At 37.7% G+C, this 6,891-nt stretch overlaps 1 pseudogene; it reads right to left on the bottom strand.

Moving 5' to 3' along the window:
* Nucleotides 1–2,430: 2,430 nt before the first annotated feature.
* Nucleotides 2,431–3,079, bottom strand: LOC126076753 (GTP-binding protein Rheb-like; annotated as a pseudogene).
* Nucleotides 3,080–6,891: the final 3,812 nt, after the last annotated feature.

Raw genomic sequence — 6,891 nt, forward strand, 5'->3', positions numbered from 1 at the left:
CCCTGTGGTTACATGCATCAGGAGATACCTCTGTCCTGGCCCATGGACTTGGGGCGTTCCAGCCTCTGCAACCACGTGAACCATTTCCTTGATATAAATCTCTCTATATATTTATATGCTTTGTTGATTTTTTTTTCTCTAGGGAACCCGGCCTAAGACAACCGGGAAGGACCAGTGAATTAGATAGAAACAAGTAAAGTATAGTTTTCTGGAAACAAATACAGTGTTCCTAGGGCTACAGCAGTATATCTACAGGAAACTGCCAGAAATTAAAGCCAGATTCAGAAGAGGATGCAGAGCCAGCTATATCATAGCTAATGTCAGATGATGGATCCTGGCTAAAAGCAGAGGATACCAGAAAATTGTTCACTTGTGGTTTATTGACTATGCAAAGGAATTCAACTATAAGGATCGTAACAAATTATGGAAGACATTGCAAAGAACAGGAAATCCAGAACACTTAATTATATGAGGGGCCTGTACATAAACAGAACAAAAGGATACTGCGTGGTTTAAGGTCAGGAAAGGTGTGTATCAGAGTTGTATTTTTTCACTATTCCTATTCAGTCTGTATGCTGGACAAATAATCTGAAAAGCTGGACTATATGAAGAAGAACGTGGCATCAGGATTGGAGGAGGACTCATTAACACCCTGCATTATGCAGATGATACAACCTTGCTTACTGAAAGCGAAGAGGGTTTGAAGCACTTACTGATGAAGGTCAAAGACCACAGCCTTCAGTATGGATTACACCTCAACTTAAAACAAATTTCTCACAACTGAAGCAATAAGCAATATCATGATAAACAGAGTAAAGATTGAAGTTGTCAAGGATTTCATTTTAATCAGATCCACAATCAACACTCATAAAAGCAGCACTCGAGAAATCAAAAGATGTATTGCATTGAGCAAATTTGCTGCAAAAGACCTTTTTAAAGTGTTAAAAAGCAAAGATGTTACCTTTAAGTCTAAGGTGTACCTGATCCAAGCCATGGTGTTTTCAATCACCTCATATGCATGTGAAAACCTGACAATGAATAAGGAAGACCACTGACACCTTTGAATTACGGTGTTGGCAAAGAATATTGAATATACTATGTGAATATACTATGGACTGTCAAAAGAACGAACAAATCTGTCTTGGAAGAAGTACAACCAGAAAGCTCCTCAGAAGTAAGGATGATGAGACGTGTCTCATGTACTTTGGACATGTTATCAGGAGGAACCACCAGTCCGTGGAGAGGAACATCATGCTTGGTAAAATAGAGGGTCAGTGACAAAAGGGAGACCGTCAACAAGGTGGATGGACACAGTGGCTGCAACAATGGGTTCAAGCCTAATAACGATTGTGAGGATGGTGCAGCACAGGGCAGTGTTTATTCTGTTGTGCATAGGGTCACTATGAGTCAGAGCTGAGAACAACAACAACAGGGTAAAGAAGTGATCAGCTGTGTAAAATACTACTGATAAATACTTCAAGAACTTAGAATTCACCACTGTACTTAGCAACAAGGATGTTATTAATAAACTTCAAAAAAATATCTGTGGAATGGTTGGGAGTTCTGAAAAGAATAGGAGGAGAAATATTGGACACAGTGAGTTTAGACTAATTTGTTGTCGTTAGGTACCTTCAAGTCAGTTCTGACTCATGGCAACCCTAGGTACAACAGAATGAAACACTGTCCCACCCTGTGCCATCCTCACAATCATTCCTATTTTTGAGACAGACAATTGTTGCAGCCACCGTGTCAATCCATTTCACTGGGAGCCTTTCCCTTTTTCACTGACCCTCTACTTTATCAAGCATGATGTCCTTCTCCAGGGACGTGTCCCTCCTGATAACATGCTCAAAGTACAGGAGAGGAAACCTTGCCATCCTCACTTCCAAGGAGCATTCTGGCTATGCTTCTTCCAAAAAAAAAAAAAATTCTGGAAGTCCATGGCATGTTCAATATTCTTTACCAACACCATAATTTGAAAGTGTCAACTCTTTGATCTTCCTTATTCATTGTTCAACTTTCACATATATGTGAAGATTGAAAATACCATGGCTTGGTCAGGTGCATCTTCAAAGTGATGTATTTGCTTTTTAACACGTTAAAGTGATCTCCTGCAACATATTTGCTCAACGCAATTTGTCATTTGATTTCTTTTTTTTTTTAAAGGTTTACAGCTAATTTACTTACAAGTACACATTTAACAAAATGAAATTAAATTCTGATATATCAAGCTTAGTTTAGAATAGTGTAACAATAGGTATTTTGATGATTAAATTATTTTAAACAAATAAATACCCTGAAAAATTAATGCCGGTAATATTCTTGGTCAAAATATTATTAAGAAATACAATATATAAATTGAAAATACGAGTGCTTCAAATTTGAAAATGGAAGTGAACTCACTTGGACAGAGTCAGAGTTTAACATAATCTAAATGTGGGGGCAAGGGAAAACTGTGACCCGAATGATACCTTTCAGGTTAATAGAAGGGAAAAGAAGCATAGTTTGTCTTAAATGAAAATGGGCAGATTGCTTCTTCAGGTAGAATCTATTCCAAGATATTCCTTGTGAAGCTGTCTTGTGAATTTTTTCTGCCTGTAAAATTATCTTTCTAAAAACATCCACAGCAGCCTGATTTTCTTTAGCAGAAGATTCCAAAAAAGCTGCATTCCAAGATTCTGCTAAAATTTCCTTTCTTCATAATTGATCACCCTTTCTATATGTAGGTCTTTTTTATTTCCCACCAGCATAATAGATATTTAAACTTTCCCCACCAGATCCAACAATTTGCTATGGATAACTTGGGGCACTTAAAACTTTTGATTGATGTAACAGAGTCTGCAAGAATATAACCCTTAATATCTATAGAGTATGTCTGAGGAAAAGATGGAATATTCATCCTGCCCAGCTGTGTTCACCAGTTGATGATATTTCCTGTGATCAGTTTTGCAAAAGTGTCTTTTATGGTTGGATCATAGGAATGAACAAACTGGCCTTCAACAAATTTAATCCTCAATAAGGATTTCCCTACAGACTAGTAGCCCAGAATGGTGATCTTTCGGGAGGTGGACTGCGGCATCTTCTCAGCCTCCCAGCCCAGCCTGAAACTCACCACCTGTGGCGCTGGATCCTGCTGCAGCTACTGTGGAAGGCAGCTGGGAGCTACGTGCAGGGCGCATGTAGCTCTTGTGCTCTCTCCCTCATTTGGTTTCTTGCTGCAGCTTCCATGGGCTTTAATTGTGGATCCAAGTAAAATGAAATCCTCAACAACCTCTATCTTTCCTCCGTTTATCATGATGTTGCTTATTGGTCCAGTTGTGAGGATTTTTGTTTTCTTTACATTGAAGTTAATCCATACTGAAAGCTGTGGTCTTTGATCTTCATCAGTAAGTGCTTCAAGTCCTCTTCACTTTCAGCAGACAAGGTTACATCATCTGCATAACACAAGTTGTTAATGAATCTTCTTCCAATACTGATGTCCCATTCTTCTTCATATAGTCGTTTCGTGTATTTGCTCAGCATGCAGATTGAATAAGTATGGCGAAAGGATACAATTCCAATGCACTTTGACTTTAAATCAGGCAGCGTACCCTTGCTCCATTCCAACAACTGCCTCTTGGTCTTTGTCCAGGACAATTAAATGTTCTGGAATTCCCATTCTTTGCAATGTTATCCATAATTTGCTATGATCCACACAGCCTAATGCCTTTGTGTAGTCAAACTCTGAGAACTTCATGGGGTCTGAAGCTAGAAAATAAACAGTAGTTAAACAATATAAAAGAACTAAACCAGGATTCTGAATTTGGTAAAAAGTTTATGGGGAGTCAAAGGAAGTCAGAAATGTATTGGTAGTATATAGCTACTTGCACAAATGATTGTAATATTGAAAAAGAATGGGGACCTCAAGTGAAAATCAGTAGTTCTAACTAAAATATGTCCTATTTTATATAAGATGTTCACTGCAAGAAAATGTACAGAATATTCTTCAAACTGTCTCATATTAATAAATAGAACTGTCCTCTCCCCCGCCAAAAGAAAAATATAAAAGAAACTGAAGTGAGACAAAGAGTGTGCTTTATCTTGTGATAAAAACCAAAAACCACACCAGTTGCTTTCAAGTCAATTTGACTCACAGCAGCCCTATAGAACAGAGTAGAACTACTCCATAGGGTTTCCAAGGAGTGCCTGGTGGATTTGAACTGCTGACCTTTTGGTTAGCAGCCATAGCTCTTAACCACTAAGCCACCAGGTTCCCTATCTTGTTATAGACTTACTGAATTTCCCTGTGAAGATGTATTTTTGGTGATTTAAAACTAATTTCCTTCATGTTTCCATAAAGAGAATGTCCCTGGAGTATCACTCTCTTATTTCTTCACTCCATCCTCCTCTGGGATGGAATTCTGCTTGGGAAGTTGGAGAGAAGAGCTAGCTAGGCATATGTGACTCAAAATCCCACGATCTCTTTTAGGAGTAAGTCTTCCCAGAAGAAAAATGTATTCCCATCAGTTCTTGACCATTGTTAAACTTAGCAGTACTTGTTCAGTCCTTAAGTTTGAACATTTGCCTTTGCCTGGGTGGTTAAATTTGCCATATTGACAGGTGAAGTACTAGCAAATCCAGTTGTTTCAGAGCTAGCCACATTCACCAAAGAACTTTATTAATATGTAAAACAGTTTGTTTTACCACCATTTGTCTAACTTGTATAACTTTCTCTCACCTGTTCCAGTATCAACCCAGCCCAAACTTCAACCCTTTTTGACCCCTTATCTAGTGTGAGGTGAACACTTGTGGAATATTAACAGCTTAAATGTGTTCACTTGGGTTTCAAGCACCACAGAAGGTTCTGTTTCAAAGAAGACACCTATTCATCCCTGAGGCCAGTTATCTTTTACTCCCAGCCAGTGCAATTCTAAAATCTTTTTTGTCTCCACTCATGAGCATGGAACAAAGCAGAAACAGCAGAGAAAGGATGCCTGGAAGAGATAGCAGCATTATTACCCGTTTGCTCCCTGTGATAGCTCTTTTATCTATGATATCATTTTATGTATGATATTAACAGAGTTTAATTTCTGCTTCAATTCAAGGGATCCAACACTTAACATGTACTTAGCCTGAGTCTGAGTATTTTCAAAGTGATAGTTTGGGGTAATAGTGAATGTCAGAGGGGTTTCTCACCTAGTTTGGGAGAGAGTCAAAGGAACTTTCCTTAAGGATAATGATATTTCCTTCAAGACCTAAGTTATAAAATAAAAATTAGGGTGGGTATGTTGACTTTCCAGGAAGAAAAGACTATGCAGACGAAAGACATGGCAAGATCCAGGATCATAGAGAAACCCGTGGAGCTGGGGTCTGGAGAAACACAGGGAGATGGCAGAAGATGAGGCGTGAGGGATTATTAAAAAGTGCTGAGGACGACCATATAGTTTCTGGTGAAAGCTGAACATGTGTTTGAAATTACCCTTTACGTTTGGGAGAAAAAGGATTAATAGATCAAACATTCTAAATACATTTTGAAGGACAAGTATAATTTTCTAAAAGTACCATTGCCCTTTACTTCTTAGTTTGCAATGTTCTATAATTTTAAATAAGCTTCTCTGTCTAGACTGATAGCATATCCTCATCTATAAAACGTTGATCTATGACAGAGACTTCTAATCTTTAAATAATGAGTTTTAGTGACCCGTGAATCTAATTTGAAAGGTGCTATAGACTCTTTTTTTTTATAGCATTGCAACACAGTACAGTATTATGGTCTAGTTGAAAATATTCAGTATCATTATGCCTTTAAAATGTTCTTAGGAATTAGGTTGATTACACATGAGCATTTACTGAGTGAGTCCAAGAACGTAAAGGATTGCTTGAATGGCTAACTCTAGCTTGAATTATTTCAGAAAAGATAGACCAGAGGAAAGTGATGAAAAGTTAAAAATTTGCCAACCTGTAGGAAACCCTGGTGTCATAGTGGCTAAGATCTACATCTTCTGCTTACCAAAAGGTTGGCAGTTGGAATTCATCAGGCATTCCTTGGAAACTCTATGGGGTAGTTCTACCCTGTCCTACAGGGTCACTGTGAATCGGAATCTACCCGACGGCAATGGATTTGGTTTTTGTACAGGCAGCTGTTATTTCAAGGGCTGCCATTAGATAATGGACATTTAAAGTGAATTTCACTGCCTTGATGTCCTATGTTGATTTGAAACATTTCCGGAGCCTCTCCAATATTCTAAACACACAGCACAACCCTCTCATGAATTGAAGAGTTGCTGCTTATCACCTTTATATTCCCAATCAGTAAGGAACTGCAAAGAAGCATAGTACTCCATCATGGAAATATTTGAATTATATTTCCCTTAAGGAAAAATATTTTATCAATCAAATAAGACAAACAGCTAGATTCTGTTTTTTAATATACATATACATATAATTTGTACTGTGTTTTCAGTATCTTTTAAGTCACCTCTGATCCTTATTTTAACAAGGTTGCATACTATCACATGAATACAATGATAAAAATAAAGCCAACCCTGGCACAATCTTGTTTCCTCATTATTCAGTTCTCTCTATGTGTGGAGACAAAGTTTTAGAATACGCTCTGCATTGAAGTGAATTATAGGACATCTTTCTGCATTAGCATACAGTTTTAATTTTAAGTCTTAAAATCAAAATGTAAATGCCTCAGAGCCTTTTCTTGAACCAGTAACTTTTACCTGCCATTTTATTCCCTTGTGCCCATAAATAAATCCTTGTGCTAAAATAGCTTTGGCATAGGCTGAGAAATATTTATACCTAACTTCTGCAGAGAAATACCATTGCAAGTACTTAAGCACTTGAATACATGCTGTTGTTCTTGAAAGTAACATCTTTGATGAAGACTTGCAACTTGCAAATCCT

Source organism: Elephas maximus, chromosome 5, assembly GCF_024166365.1.
Source record: "Elephas maximus indicus isolate mEleMax1 chromosome 5, mEleMax1 primary haplotype, whole genome shotgun sequence".
Taxonomy (NCBI): domain Eukaryota; kingdom Metazoa; phylum Chordata; class Mammalia; order Proboscidea; family Elephantidae; genus Elephas; species Elephas maximus.